A 17,665-nucleotide genomic window follows, 5' to 3' on the forward strand; every position below is an offset into this window, starting at 1 on the left:
GTGAAAATAATAATAAAGAAATAAATAGCTATTCAAAAAATCAATAAACTAAAATTACATATTTAGTTGTCAGACTCGTGTTCGAAACGGGTTAATTATAAAAAAAAAATATTAACGAAAAAGGTTTAAACTGCAATTTATTAGAAACTAAAATTGAAATTTGAAATTAATAAAGTTATTGTATATTAAAATTTATGGAAACTAAATTAATGATCAAAGCTAAAGTTAAAAGCATCACCGGTAATGCCTTCATTTATTGTGGTGATATGTCACTGAATTATGAGATGCACATTAGTTTCCAGATCAAAATCTACATATTAATGTATTATACCTAGTATCCAACAAAATCCAAAATTTTGATTTAAGGCCTTAAATTATAACTTAACTAATGTCTGAATTGCATTTTCTTTATCATTTAAAAAGTTTGCATTAGTGGAGGTTTTATGCCAATAAAAACGCAAAGCATAAATCCATAATAATTTAGTTATAGAAAGTGATATGTTATTTTACAAGCTTAAATCCATAATAATTTAGTCATAGAAAGTGATATGTTATTTTACTCTATGTTTGAATACAGTTTTCAAGAAATACTAAATTGAGGTTTGGGCGAAAGTTCAATCTTTGGTACAGACATAAATACCCAAACCAAGCTCAAAACTACATATCTAATGAAAATGAGATCCTTTGTTTCCATCTCGTTGTCACAAAGGGCAATAAAGTTCATCATCTTCAAATAAATCTCAACGTACATGATTGAAAAACTTTAATGGTAAAGATTTTTCCAAAACATGTAATAAACTTACGTAACTGGATAGATGATTGACTTTCAATGATATAGGTTCATCCGTTCATGTGATCAAATACTTTTTCAAGATTTCAACAATTAATGGAGGCTACCAACAACCAACTAAATATATTTATTGTGAATTAAATGGCACATGTTTTGATCCATCATATGTACGCAATTTACTTCTTCCTATAAATTTACAATCATTGAACCATTTGGTTAATATACTTCCATTCTATAGACTATCAGTAAATTTGAAAGTATGGCGTCCATCAAGCTATATGTTGCTCTTGTGATCATACTCGCCATTGTTGGTAATCTTTATACGATATATAATAAAAATTGCTCATTATAGTAGTAGCTTAGCTATATTTCATTACGTCGACTTACCACAAAAACTACAAATTCTTGTTTACTTATGATTCTTAATTGATTTGTTAATCGATGTTATTCTGCTATCATATGATATAGGTACACATATGATCAATGGCGAACAATGTCAAGCCAATTGGAATATTTTTTTTTGCAAAGGCATAATATGCGAAGTGTTGTGCAGAACTAGCAGAGGACTTCTCGCTAAGGGCCATTGCACGTCCGGTAGTGTTTGTCAATGTACTTGGAATTGTCATCCTTAAAGTTTGTGCAAATGTCGCATAAGACATCAAAGTAAACTAAAAAAGTTTTATATGTCTACATGTTACAACAATATGTTTAGGGATGAATAATACTTAATAATAAGTGTAATTTTATAAAAATACAAAAATGATCACAAGAGGAATGACTAAACTTTTGGGTTATTACTAAAATATTTACCATCTTCAAGATAGACACTTCAGCTTTAGGTAATGTATAATGTGTTTTTTTATCATTATAAAAAATAATTATAAAAAAAATGACCACTAAAGTTAAAAATTGTTAACATTAATATTCTCTACTAAATAGTATTTTTTAAATGCCTTCAAGCATAATATATTTCACTTATAGTTTCTTTAACATGTTGCTAGAATTTAGAAAAAAAATTAAAATTTTTCTAGTTATTATATTTATTAATCAGATTTGGAAGATTTCTTGAAATTTCAATATAAATATTTTTGTATCAGAAGATATTTTTCATCTGAAAATATTCATGAGCACATGTGCACAGCTATGCATATGCACATGTAGATGTATATGCACATGTATGTACAGACGATGCATGTGCAAATAACCACATCTCATACATAGACATGACAATTCGATTGACGACACTACTTAAACGACGTGATAACAACATAACTTTTCTTTGTATGATTTTTAGAACTCTTTATTCATGTGTATTCATGTAAAAACGAATTATATGTTTTAACACATAAGACTCAAATTTAATTCATGCGAAACGCGACACATATAAACATGTATAGATTCTTCAAAACTTAGCGGGTAAATTTATATTTATTGAATGTTTAGAGACCAATTTAGTAATATTTGAAATTTTAAAGTCATGTTTCATGTTTGATACCCAAAAAACGATTTGCAATGAGAATAGGGATTGTTTGGTCTATTCCTACCATATCCTATAACATTTCAAACTTTATACTTGTTCTTTAGCTGTATCTGAACCAAAATTAGTATTTACATTTTATGTGGTTTATATTTAAAACATAACGAAGGAGGTTAGAAATAAAAATAAAAATTGATAACCAATTTAATATGCGAATCATCTAAAGTTAATGAATAGTGGAGAAAATAATATACCAACCATAATCAAATTGATTCTTTACCAACTTTTGATTTACTGGCTTTTTCTTATTGTTATCATGTGCTCATATTCACGTTATAAATTTAAGACCCGTATACCAAAAAGGGGTGATTAAAACATAATGTTAAATACGAAGGATTAATCGGAAAATTTAGTTGAATTTGAAATTTAAAGAAAGTGAAAATTATGTGAAAATAATCATAAAGAAATAAATATATATTCAAAAAATCAATAAACTAAAATTACATATTTAGTTGTCAGACTCGTGTTCGAAACGGGTTAATTATAAAAAAAAATATTAACGAAAAAGGTTTAAACTGCAATTTATTAGAAACTAAAATTGAAATTTGAAATTAATAAAGTTATTGTATATTAAAATTGATGGAAACTAAATTAATGATCAAAGCTAAAGTTAAAAGCATCATCGGTAATGCCTTCATTTATTGTGGTGACATGTCACTGAATTATGAGATGCACATTAGTTTCCAGATCAAAATCTACATATTAATGTATTATACCTAGTATCCAACAAAATCCAAAATTTTGATTTAAGGCCTTAAATTATAACTTAACTAATGTCTGAATTGCATTTTCTTTATCATTTAAAAAGTTTGCATTAGTGGAGGTTTTATGCCAATAAAAACGCAAAGCCGAAATCCATAATAATTTAGTTATAGAAAGTGATATGTTATTTTACAAGCTTAAATCCATAATAATTTAGTCATAGAAAGTGATATGTTATTTTACTCTATGTTTGAATACAGTTTTCAAGAAATACTAAATTGAGGTTTGGGCGAAAGTTCAATCTTTGGTACAGACATAAATACCCAAACCAAGCTCAAAACTACATATCTAATGAAAATGAGATCCTTTGTTTCCATCTCGTTGTCACAAAGGGCAATAAAGTTCATCATCTTCAAATAAATCTCAACGTACATGATTGAAAAACTTTAATGGTAAAGATTTTTCCAAAACATGTAATAAACTTACGTAACTGGATAGATGATTGACTTTCAATGATATAGGTTCATCCGTTCATGTGATCAAATACTTTTTCAAGATTTCAACAATTAATGAAGGCTACCAACAACCAACTAAATATATTTATTGTGAATTAAATGGCACATGTTTTGATCCATCATATGTACGCAATTTACTTCTTCCTATAAATTTACAATCATTGAACCATTTGGTTAATATACTTCCATTGTATAGACTATCAGTAAATTTGAAAGTATGGCGTCCATCAAGCTATATGTTGCTCTTGTGATCATACTCGCCATTGTTGGTAATCTTTATACGATATATAATAAAAATTGCTCATTATAGTAGTAGCTTAGCTATATTTCATGACGTCGACTTACCACAAAAACTACAAATTCTTGTTTACTTATGATTCTTAATTGATTTGTTAATCGATGTTATTCTGCTATCATATGATATAGGTACACATATGATCAATGGCGAACAATGTCAAGCCAATTGGAATATTTTTTTTTTGCAAAGGCATAATATGCGAAGTGTTGTGCAGAAGTAGCAGAGGACTTCTCGCTAAGGGCCATTGCACGTCCGGTAGTGTTTGTCAATGTACTTGGAATTGTCATCCTTAAAGTTTGTGCAAATGTCGCATAAGACATCAAAGTAAAATAAAAAAGTTTTATCTGTCTACATGTTACAACAATATGTTTAGGGATGAATAATACTTAATAATAAGTGTAATTTTATAAAAATACAAAAATGATCACAAGAGGAATGACTAAACTTTTGGGTTATTACTAAAATATTACCATCTCCAAAATAGACATTTCAGCTTTAGATAATGTATAATGTGTTTTTTTATCATTAGAAAAATTAATTATAAAAAAATTAACACTAAAATTAAAAAATTGTAAACATTAATGTTTCTCAACCAAATAATATATTTTAAATGCCTTCAAGCATAATATAATTCACTTATACTTTTTTTAACATATTGCTAGAATTTAGAAAAAAATGAAAAAATTTCTTGTTATTATATTTATTAGTCAGATTTGGCAGATTTCTAGAAATTTCAATAAAATTAATTTTGTATCAGAAGATATTTTTCATCAAAAAATATTCATGAGCACATGTGCACATCTATGCATATGCACATGTATGTACAGACGATGCATGTACACATAAGCACATCTCAAACATAGACATGACAATTCGATTGACGACACTACTTAAACGACATGATAACAACATAACTTTTCTTTGTATGATTTTTAGAAATTTTTATTCATGTGTATTCATGTAAAAACGAATTATATGTTTTAACACATAAGACTCAAATTTAATTCGTGTGAAACGCGATACATATAAACATGTATAGATTATTCAAAATTTAGCGGGTAAACTTTACATTTACTGAATGTTTAGAGATGAATTTAGTAAAATTCAGAATTTTAAATTCATGTTCCATGTTCGATACCTAAAAATTGATTTTTAATCTTTGTGTTGTTACTTTTTAAAAAATTTGAGTCATGTAAATTTGTGTTTGACCCATATACAAGTCATGAGAACATGGATTGTTAGGTCAATTTCCTACCATATCCTATCACATTTTATACTTTATCCTTCTTCCTTAGCTGAATCGGAACCAAAATTGTATTTACATTTTATGCAGATTGTATTTAAACATAACGAAGGAGGTTAGAAATAAAAACAAAAATTGATAACAATTTATATATAATCATCTAAAGGGAATGAATAGTGGATAAAATAATATAACAACCATAATCGAATTGATTCTTTACCAATTTTGGTTTCACTGTCTTTTTTTTTATCATTATCATGTGCACATATTCACGTAGTAATTGTAAGACCCGTATACCATACATGTTGATTAAAAAAATGTTAAATAAGAAGGATTAAACGGAAATTTTATTTAAATTTAAAAATTAATGAAAGTGAAAATTATGTGAAAAAAAATTAATAAATTAATATACATGCAAAAAATCTAGAAACTAAAATTATATTACTAGTTGTCAGACTAAAAGTTAAAACTGTAATTTATTAGAAATTAAAGTTGAAATTTGAAATTAATATAGTTATTGTATATTTAGTTTATGAAAACTATATTAATGATCTAATCAAAAGTTAAAACCATTGCCAGTAATGCCTTCATTTATTGTAGTGATAAGTCGTTGAATTCTGAGTTGCATATTACTTTCACAGTCAAAATGTAAATATTAATATATTATCACTAATATCGAATAACATACAAAATTTTGACTTATGGACTTAATATTAACTTAAGTAACGTCTGAATCGCATTTTCATTATCATTTAATAAATTTACATTACTAGAGCTTTTATGCCAATAAAAACGCAAAGCTTAAATCCATAATAAATTAGACATGGAAAGTGATATGTTATTTTACTTTGCTATTAGACTATACAGATTGCTCTTCTAACCCCGTCGGACCTCCATCTCAGTACCTAAACCAACCTTGAGGGCATGGAATCTCCTCCATCTCAGTACCTTACACCGACCCATACACTTACACTTTATAGAATTTTGATGATGTTAAATTTGACTGTGTTTGAATACAGTTTTTGAGAAATACTAAAATGAGGTTTCGTGAAAGTTAAATCTTTTATCCATACATAAATACCCAAACCAAGCTCACGACTACATTTCTAATGAAAATGCGATCATTTCTTTCCATCTCGTTGTCACAAAGAGCAATAAAGTTCACCATCTTCAAATAAATCACAATGTACATGATTGAAAAACTCTAATGGAAGAGATTTTTCCAAAACAAGTAACAAAAACTTACGTAACCTGATAGATGATTGGCTTTCATTGATATAGGTTCATTCGTTCGTGTGACCAAATGTTGTTTCAATATTTCAATCAGAAAATATATGAGCACATGTACACTTCTATGCATACACATATGTTGTACAAATGATGCATGTGCACATAAGCACATCTCATACATAGACATGCTAACAACATAAGTTCCCCTTGTATGATTTTTAGAAATTTTTATTCATGTGTATTCATGTCAAACACGAATTATATGTTTTAACGCATAAGACTGAAATTTAATTTATGTGAAACGCGACACATATAAACATGTATAGATTCTTCAAAATTTGGCAGGTAAACTTTATATTACTGAACGCTTAGAGACCAGTTTAGTAAAATTCGGAATTTTAAATTCATGTTTCATGTTTGATACCCATAAAATGATTTTTAATTTGTGTGTTGTTACTTTTTAAGAAACTTGATTCGTGTAAATTCGTGTTTGATCCGTAAACAAGTCATGAGAACATGGATTGTTTGGTCTATTTCTACTATATCCTATCACATTTCGTACTTTATCCTTCTTCCTTAGCTGAATCGTAACCAAAATTAGTATTTACATTTTATGTAGATTGTATTTAAAACATAATGAAGGAGGTTAGAAATAAAAACAAAAATTGATAACCAATTAAATGTGTGAATCCTCTAAAGTTAATGAATAGTGGAGAAAATAATATACAAACCATAATTGAATTTATTATTTACCAATTTTGGATTAATTGTCTTTTTCTAATAATTATCTTGTGCACATATTCACGTATTAATTGTAAGACTAGTATACCATACGGGTTGATTAAAATAAAATGTTAAATAAAAAGGCTTAAATGGAGAATTTACTTGAATTTCAAATTTAAAGAAAGTCAAAATTATGTGAAAAAATTAACAAAAAAATAAATATACATTCAAAAAATCAATAAACAAAAATTACATATTTACTTGTCAGACTCATGTTCTAAACGGATTAATTATAACAAAATGTTAATAACAAAGGTTTAAATTGTAATTTCTTAGAAATTAAAAGTGAAATTTGAAATTAATATAGTTATTGTATATTTAATTTATGGAAACTAAATTAATAGTCTAATTTAAAGTTAAAAGCATCGCTAGTATGCATTCATTTATTGTAGTGATAAATCACTGAATTATGAGATGCACATTATTTTCACAATCAAAATGTAAATATTGGTATATTATCACTACTATCCAATAAAATCCAAAATTTTGATTTTTGGACTTTATATTAAAATTTAACTAAAGTCTGAGTCACATTTTCATTATCATTTAAAAAGTTTACATTAGTGGAGCTTTTATGCCAATATAAACGAAAAGCTTAAATCCATAATAATTTAGTTATAGAAAGTGATAATTTATTTTACTCTGCTATTAGACTATATAGATTGGTCTTCTAACCCCACCGGACCTCCATCTCAGTACGTTATACCAACCCATACACTTGAGGACATGCAATCACCTTCATCTCATCACCTTACCCTAACCCACAGACTTGAGGACTTGAAATGAGTACGATGAAGCTGAATTATATTCATTTTAAATATAATACACTTACTTTTTATAGAATGTTGTTGATGATAAATTTGTATGTGTATGAATATAGTTTTCAATAAATACAAAATAGAGGTTTGATAAAAAGTTTAATCTTTTATATAGACATAAATACCCCAGGCTCATGACTACATATCAAATGAAAATATGATCCTTTGTTTTCAACTCATTGTCACAAAGAGAAATAAAGATCACCATCTTCAAATAAATCTCAATGTCCATGATTGAAAAACTCTAATAATAAATATTTTTCAAAAACAAGACTTAAAACTTACGTAACTAGATAGATGATTGACTTTTATTTATATAGGTTCATCCGTTCATGTGACCAAATGTTGTTTCAACATTTCAACAACTAATAAAGGCTACCAACATCCAACTAAATATATTTATTGCGAATAAAATGACACATGTTTTAATACATCATATGTACGCAATTAATTTCTTCCAGTAAATTTCCAATGCGTGAACCATTTGGTCAATATACTTCCATTGTATAGACTATCAGTAAATTACAAAGTATGGTGTTCATCAAGCTAGATGTTGCTCTTGTGATCACACTCGCTATTTTCGGTAACCTTTATACGATAAATAATAAAATTGATGATTATAGTAGTAGCTTAGTTATATTTCATTACGTCGCCTTACCGCTAAAGCTATAAAGTTTTGTTAACTTTTTATTCTTAATTGATTTTTCAATCAATGTTATTCTGCTCACATATGATTTAGGGACACATATAATCAATGGTGAACAGTGTCAAGCCACAAGGAATTTTTTTTTTGCAAAAACATAATATGTGAAGTGTTATGCAGAAGTAGTAGAGGGGTTCTCGCTATGGGCCAGTGATGTCCCATAGTGTTTGTCAACGTACATGGAATTGTCATGCTTAAAGTTTGTGCAAATGTCATTTAAGACATCGAGGTAAAATAAAAATGTTTTGTGTCTACATGTTACAACAATATGTTTAGTGTGACAACTCGAAATTTCTACCTTATATAGTTAATCAATTCAATCAAAGTCAGACTCGTTTCTGCTATCTTTTAGCATTGTTAGAGTCTGTTTGAGTGTTCTAAAGCCTATTACATTCAAGGTTTGTGTGTTTGGATGTTCTAACAAAAGTTTTGTGAGTTGAAGTCAGCCGGAAACTCCATCAAAAGGAATTCACGGCCGCAAACTAGGGTTCACGGCCGTAAACCCATGTTGGCCATGAACACCACCCTTATATGTGAAGTTCCTTCATTTTTCCTTCATTCATCACATCCTCTATTCAAGAACACTCAATTCTCTCTCAAGTATCATCATGAACACTTCCATTTCTCTTCAAAGTGGTAAGCATTCCTTTCATTGTTTGTTGATATTTTTCACATTCAAGTGAAACCCTTTAATTTCATCCATAAAGCCAACTCTTTTGACTTAGATCTTCAAATCTTCATCCTTTTCACCTAGAATACAAAGAACACACACTTGTTCGTGGTGGCTGTGAACCCCAAAGGCTCCCCAAATCATGAGTATCTCTTCTACCATCTTGTATCCATTAGAAATACTTACTTTCTAACCTTGAATCAAACATATTGTTTATGATCTTCAATAGATTATGACTATAAACCCTTCATGGTGGCCATAAACCCTTCATAAGCTCCTGATGGCCGTGAACCATTCATCCATGGCCGTAAACCCCTCATATACCAAGCTTTGGCCGTGAAAACTTCAAGTGTTCCTGGCCGTAAACACACCCATGGCCGCAAACACTCAAAAGTGTGGCCGTAAACTCCCTTTTGTCAATCTTATGTGATTGATACACTCCATTATGAGTGATTCCTAGTTCCTAAGGGTGTTTTCCATACATGATTAGTTGTTATGTACACTAATTGTGCACATATATGTGTTATTATATGTTTATTAGGATCTGTTTGTGCTCGGGATTTCACTAGCATACTTAGCATCTTATATCGATCCTTCATTCGAACTACTCACTACAGGTAAGTTCATACCCCTACAATCAACCTTTTACATGTTTTAAATGCTTTTACTGTCTTCAAACACTGTTAAACTTCATTTTCACAACCCTTTTTAAATTACTTATAAAATCCTTTTCCTTTCAAAATCATATTCATATAGATATTTAAGTCGAAATATGCTTTAATGGAATTAGAACTAATGTTAACAACCTTGACTCCTGTTCCTTGTTTGGTTGTGGGCTTAGGGTAGGATTCACTAGTCCGATTGTCCATTAACTTATACCTATACATACTAAATACTTATATGAATATTAACCCCCATTTTAAAGGATATTCTCAAGTTAATCGTCTATGATTAACAAGTGAGTCTTTCAAGATACCAATTATACAACAAACATGCTAGTAAACTATAATAGGTATAGTTTAGACGATTACTATTTACTATTCTAGAACAACGAAACTTACATGAGTCGGTTCATAACATGAGTCAGATCATTCATAGTATAACAAGAACAGAAAGGAACATATACATTAACAAAAGGAACATATACATTTACAAAAAGGAACATATACATTTATAACTAGAGCAAGATAACAAATATGTGAGATACTACTTCATGGCACACCAATGCACTTGCTGTGTCATGTTTTGTAGCTAGAGTCTCCTAGAGGGGGAGCGTGAGATTGTGTATAGATCTATACGGGATTGACCATCCCACACCTTGCCGCTAGCTACAGTGGGATCTGCAGGTCCACGGGTGAACAAATGTCATACCTTTTCAACGTCTGAAAAACGTCGTGTAATTACACTAGTTCGATCAAGCATGGCTACAACCTTATCACATTTTCATCTAAATTAACCAACCTGGTTATAAGGTGGTGAACTAATATTTGAGTATCGTTCATTAGTATAAACATTTTATTTACATTACTATAAGAGAACAAACAAATGGTACGGCCTTGGTAGGAGACTACACTTTCATTTCAGCCAGAAAATATAGGATTTTTTGGGAAAACAAGCAAACCTTTTTATGATACTACCGTAAACCGTTTTATGATGTAAATACAACATAATGACACTAAACTGCTTATGAACTCACCAGCTTAAATGTTGATCTACTCTTTTAAAATAACTTGTATCCTCAATTCACCAGTAAACAGGTACAGATGGCCAGGTATTGCGAAGACGGAGCTTATTCAAGACTCGTCTTATTCTTTTGATATACATTCATTTTGGTGTCATTTAAACTTTACAAAGAACACATGTATTAAGTATTATTATTAATGAAATGGATGTTGTTGCTTGATTTACTATTATGCCTTGTTATGATACTATACATGACATCCTCCACCCCAGAACGTTTCCGCCGTTCCGATTTTGGGGTGTGACAGATTGGTATCAGAGCATTGTTTATAGCAAATGAAGTATATCAACCCATAAAAGATATAGAAGTATAAACACAATGGTATTAAAACACTATGACCAAGAGTTATATTTTTAAAAATATATACAAGTATTTTTACTAAAAGTATACATGCATGCATTCATACTAGGATCAATATCATACTAGAACAGAACAAAAGAATTGCGATCGTTGAACATCACAAGTAGGCTTGGGGATGTATGGTCAGTTCTGCGAATGACAGATCCTGATCAACTATATATATTCGAGAAGTGATTTGCATATGCTCGGGAATGGTTGTGGTGTTACAGCAAGTCTAAAACTTACTAATTATCCTCAAAGAATCAGTGAGAGCATAAAACAAACTTAAAATACTATAGGAGTATTTTATGTTACAATTAACTTATATGAAAACTAAAGACTCTCATTAGTAGATCTATAATTATGGAGTGCATACGCTAAAGTTATATAAAATTAAAGATTCTATAGACTTAGAATCTGTGACTATCGCTTTACTTCCTGTTCCTTGTTTCGTTGTGGACTTAGAGTTGGGTCATTTATTCGAAGGTCTATTTTGTCTCAGAAATTATATATAGCTGGTATGCACTACTAAATTATAGGAATAACTAATGAGGATCACTCCCCTATAAGTATTATTAGATTAGGTGTCTATTAACTATCTCTTTTATCCCTTTTCTCGCATAGATTTCATGGTTGGATTCCATCATCCTGGAGACCTGTACTTTCCTAATCAGGGAAATGGTGGATGGCTAGATGATGAGCCAGAGGAAAATCCTGAGATTCCTTTAGACGATGATTTCACAGAGCAATTCCCTGAAGAGGCCGAATCAGAACCTGAGGTCGAGAATCTACCTCTAGTAGCCCCAAAGCCGAATCCTAACCCCCAACATGCATTCTGTGGCCCAACGCCTCTTTGGGCTAAAAGTTTAAATAAGTGGAGCCACGAGCAAGGTCAACGCCTCCCAAACAATGGAGACCGTAGTTTCTATAAATTGGGCGAGGGAGGCTCTGCAGATAGAGTCCTTCTAATGTTGGTTCGTCAAGTGGCTCGCAATGTTGAGTTAGGTGTAGCAGCCATTCATCAAACTGTAGAGATTATGGTAGATGAAAACGCCAATATGGATCGCATTCGCCATCTTGAAGTTGCTCATGGGATAGCTATGAGAGACAATGAAGCTCTGCAGTAAGAGCTAGCTGCGACTTGAGCTGATGTCATAGAGCTTCGAGTACACCTGTCTGTGTATGAAAGACACCTTCTTGATGTGGAGCATCAACTAGCTGATTTAAGGGTTCGTCCGAGGGGTACCCGCCACCAGTAGAAGATGCTCTACCACCCTTTCTTTTGGTTTAAGGAATAGCCTTCATAGGTACTCTAAGTAGCACCCTTTTATGTAAATATTCCTGTCTAGCAAGTACTATTTCTCTAGATCTTATGCTGTCACACCCCAAAACCGGAACGTCAGGAAACGTTCTGGGGTGGATGACGTCATGTCTAGTATCACAACATATGCATTATAGTAATCAAAGTACAACAAAACATTGCATTAATAGTAATAGTTTTATATGGTTTACACATCAATGCATTAAAGTAATACAAGTAATAATATAACTACAACTTGGTACTAAGCTATCTTCATCAACGGCTCCGGGGATGTACCTGTCTAATGTTGACCTGAGAATGCAAGTTATTTGAAAAGCGAGTATCAGCATTTTTACAAATGCTAGTGAGTTCATAAGTATTTAGTGGCATTTTATTCAAATAGCCTTTAATAAAAGTAGTAGTTTTAGAGTATCCATTAAATTAGAGTCCTTTCCAGAAAATCCTATATTTTCTTTATTAAAAGCAGTCTTCTACCAAGACTGGACGGAGTTATGTGGTAAAGAGTAGTTTTCCCTTAATCGCTATCATTATCAAAATACAGAATTTGATTATTTAAGAAAGCAAGAGAAATCAGGGAAAATAACATATGCCTCAGCAGTGAAGACTGCTGACTAAGGCAAAGGAATCATAGACTCCAGGAGAGTATCAACCGAACGACACGCCTGGCTCAGTCTAAGAAAAGGAGACACAGACCCCAGACAGTACCAAATGAAAGGTACGGCTAGCAAGGTCTAAAAACAGTGTGACTCTGAGAGTGGGTTTCTAGAATACAGTGTAAATTGCTGGTGAAATACCGTTACCTTAAGGCCATGAATTATAAGGTAACCTGGGATACTCGTAACCATACTAACCGACACTAGAGTACCTGACGCCCTGCAAGCGTATATAAAATGTGACATTTGTCACCCCTTGGCTTGGTAGGCCGTGGACTGTAGCTAGCAGTCAGGGTGCGGGGGTGTCAATCCCGTATAGATCTATACACACAATGTCCGCTCTCCCTACAAGAGACTCTGGTTACCAACTAGACGACGGAGAAGGCCGTGTCCCGAAGATGCATCCCAAATAGTGGGTAGTGGGTTTCCAATATAAGTGTTGAACTAAAGGTAGAGACTCATAACTGAACTGACTAGAGTAAACCTATATGGCTATGCTCGTATACATAATATATAACTAATGAATCAAACAACCTTCGGACGAACATCCGATCCTACCAGACCACATCTCAACGAAGAAAAGGAAATAGGGCGGACAAACCTTCCAAATTCCTTCAATCATTATCTATATGCATCTATACAAGCACAGGCATACATCTAACTGTGGTTGAGTGCATAACAAGTGGAAACATATCGTAAAGTATAACCAAATTGTGATGTATAACCGAATCGTGTGGAATAACCGAATCGTGAAGTATAAGTGTACAGTGTGGAACAACCGAATCGTGAAGTATAAGCGTACAGTGTGGAATAACCGAATCGTGAAGTATAAGCGTACAGTGTGGAATAACCGAATCATGAAGTATAAGCGTACAGTGTGGAATAACCGAATCGTGAAGTATAAGCGTACCCAATATATGTGTATCACGAATTGGAAGCGACAACAGGTGAAGTAAGAGCGTCTAACAGGTATAAGTGTATCACGAGGTAGAAATGACAACAAGTGAAGTAGGAGCGTATCGAGTATAAGTGAAGTAGAAGCGATATCAAGTATAAGTGAAGTAGAAGCGTATCGCTAAGTAAGAGTGTAAACAAGTATAAGCGTTTAACTAAGTAGAAGTATCAACTAAGTAAAAGGATAACAAGGCAGTGGTATATAACGAGTAGGGTATCAAAACATGGAAGAAAAACTTTATACTTAAGAAAATCACGACAGGGTATTCTTTTGTAAAATAAGTTTGAAAACCTTTGGAAAACTCTCATAAATTTGTTTTAAATGAAACATTAATAAAACAACATAAGTGAAAGATTTGAACAAGTGAAAGCATTTTAGAAAAACCAATTATAGTGTCATACCCGATTAAACAGTTTATAGTGTGGTAAATCCTTGTGCATGCGGGTTATCAATCACATGTGATTGATATGATAACTGGCATGTTTAACTTGTATTCCCCCTTATAAAACATGTAAAAACATTTAAAAGGTTCATTCAGGGGTATGAACTCACCTGATGTAAGTGGATCCGACGAAGGTGCCGGTTGGGTGCACGGTGTCAAGTAAAGACTTGGACACACTTAGTGACCTATTTAACATATGATAACATATGTTCACATACAATTAGTACATTTAATACTAATTAAAGAAGTATACGCTTCCTAACAGCGAAAACACTTTTAATTAAGCGTTAGGGGTGTCCCGGGTAACTTTTAAGGGCTTGAATGGCTTAGGAATGGAGTTTACTCTCCAAGAGTAAACTCTATATATAGAGTTCATGGCCCTGGGACAACTCCCCATGAGTTTACGGCTATAAACTCATGGTGAGGGTGTTCTAGGATGCTTAAAGGCCTTATACCAATTGTGTAATTTTGCTAGGTTCAATTCTAATGTGTTTAATTGGATTTAAGGCACTTATATGGACCAAATGGGAGTTTACGGCCCTAAACTAGGGAGTTTACGGCCGTAAGCTCCTATGTACATATCTTTTGGTGTTTTAAGGGCTTAAATGGTAGATGATAAAATCCCATGCATTTTTCCAAGTCAAATGAAGGAGTTTCGTCACCATTTGGGCACTAAATGGGAGTTTACGGCCCATGAACCACCTCTATGGGAGTTCACAGCTGTGAACTCCTACTCCCTTGGTTTTATTTAAGTTTAAGGCCCTTACAACTATGGTATTTCATTCAAGCTATTTTTCCAAGGCTATAGGGGGTGTTGAGGGCATTTCTAACACAAGGAAATGAGTTTACTCCCCATGAAGGGGAGTTTACGGCCCAAGCACAATCTTGGGCAGCAAACTCATGTTTACTCCCCAAAATGCTAGTTCAAGGTGTTCTAAGTCCGATTCCATAAGCCTACAAGTCATATCTAAGCCTTAGGGACAATTTGGAGGGGTTTTGGGGCTTAAAAACCCCATTAAATGGTGCTCACGGCCCAAGAGTGTTCTTGGGCCGTAAACACATGATTTTGTCCCTATTTTATATTTTAAACTCGAATTTTCAGGCTAGATAAGTTATACAACAAGTTAGGATAGTTTACCTACTCGTTTGGGGCTCGAAACGGGCGATTTTTGGCTCGAATTTAAGTTGTAGAAAGAGAGAGTGGGGAGAGTGTAAAAAGTCTCTAATGGACTCCACTCACCCTTATATAGGGGTTGGAGTTGGGGCTCAATGGAAATCTACCCAATACTATTGTTAAACAGGGCTTTTTGGTCGCACCCGATTAAACGGTCAAATTTTGACTTGGTTGCAACCACACATTTTTAAGGGTATTTTGTGGGTGTTTCTAATTTGTTTCAACCCTTACCAAGTCATTATAAAAGTCTTAAATTAATTAACCTCTTCCAAAAGGTTAATGGACAGTTAAATAAGCGAGGCTTATTAACGGAAAATGTTAAAAATGACAGAATAGATTTCGGGTTGTCACATATGTTGTCAAGTTTTCCCTCTGTCGGTAGGTCTTGAGGCCTAGTCCAAGGTCGAATTTTCAAAACTCTATGTAACTATACCAACTATAATGACATAGTCCAAGTTCGAATTTTCAAAACTCTATGTAACTTCTATACCAACTATAATGACAGATATTGTTTCCACTAGTGATCATCTATATCAAACTCTACTCTAGCTTAATATTAGTCCTCTTGGTAACCCTAATGAAGTCTAAACATCATTTTATCGTTTATAGCTAAAAGATGCCGCCTCGCAAACGCCCAAACAGAAACCTTCCAGTAAATCAAACTCCTCCACCACCTCCGCTACAGTTCGATGCAGCGATGTTTCAAGCTGCTGTGATTGCGGCTGTAACCGCATCCATGACGCAAATGAATTCTGGTAGTGCCAGTGGAGCTGGAATAGGTACCAGCTCTAACCACGGTAATAGCCAAACGTGTACACTGGAGTCTACCTACAAGGACTTCACCAACTGCAAACCCAAGACCTTTAATAGGACTGGGGGAGTCATTGCCTTGTCGCAATGGATTGAGAAGACGGAGTCGATCTTTGAGATCTGCTCCTGCCCGGAGGTTAGAAAAGTAAAATTTTCCGCTTGCACCTTATTCGATAAAGCTCTGACGTGGTGGAATGGCCATGTCAATTCACTCACCCTATTAGGGGCTAACGAAAATAGGCTAGGATACACTGAAGGAACTTATGTCAGCAGAGTACTTCCCAAGGGGCAAAGTCTAGAAGCTCGAGCAAGAGCTATGGGGCCTTAAGATGAAAGGTTCCGACATAGTGGCCTATACGGCAAGATTCAATGACTTGGTGGCCCTATGCCCAGGTATGGTCCCCACGAAGAGCAAGAAAATCGAAAGATACATTTGGGGACTGGTACCTCCGTTTTAGGGGAACGTTTTGGCATCAAACCCCACTACATTCTACAGTTTGAAGTGGTTGGCACAACGATTGATAGACCAAGGAGTCCCACCACAAGTAACCACAACTACCTCTACTGTCCCATAACCAGCTAAAACAAGTAATAACTAGAGAAAGATCTGGGATAAGAAGAAAATCCAAGCAACACAATCCTCTGCCAAGAAACAACAGGTTGTGGCTGTTCATGTTGCAAAAAATCCCCGCAACCCCTGCGCCAGCGAAACAATATGTAGGGAGCTTACCCAAGTGCAACAAGTGCAATTTCGATCACAACGACCTTTGCTGGGAAATGCACTATGTTAACTGAGACAGGAAAGGGCATACGGCCTGTTTCTGCAAAGCACCAGCTAGGCCTATCACCGAGGTCCCTGGCATAGGAGCAAGCCAAGCCTGCTACGGGTGTGGTGAAACGGGGAACTTCAAAAGAGATTGCCCTAAGTCCAAGAATGTTGG

The 17,665-nt window shown here is 33.2% G+C and overlaps 1 long non-coding RNA gene across 1 annotated transcript; it reads left to right on the forward strand.

Annotated features, from left to right (window-relative positions):
* Window positions 1–1,027: 1,027 nt before the first annotated feature.
* On the forward strand, window positions 1,028–1,550 carry LOC145068876 (uncharacterized). The gene is made up of 2 exons (XR_013689168.1): window positions 1,028–1,101; window positions 1,259–1,550. It is a non-coding gene; the product is annotated as an uncharacterized LOC145068876 (long non-coding RNA).
* The last annotated feature ends 16,115 nt before the right edge of the window (window positions 1,551–17,665 follow it).

This window comes from Lactuca serriola, chromosome 1 (assembly GCF_051521515.1).
Source record: "Lactuca serriola cultivar US96UC23 chromosome 1, Lser_US96UC23_V15, whole genome shotgun sequence".
In the NCBI taxonomy this organism is placed as follows: Eukaryota; Viridiplantae; Streptophyta; class Magnoliopsida; order Asterales; family Asteraceae; genus Lactuca; species Lactuca serriola.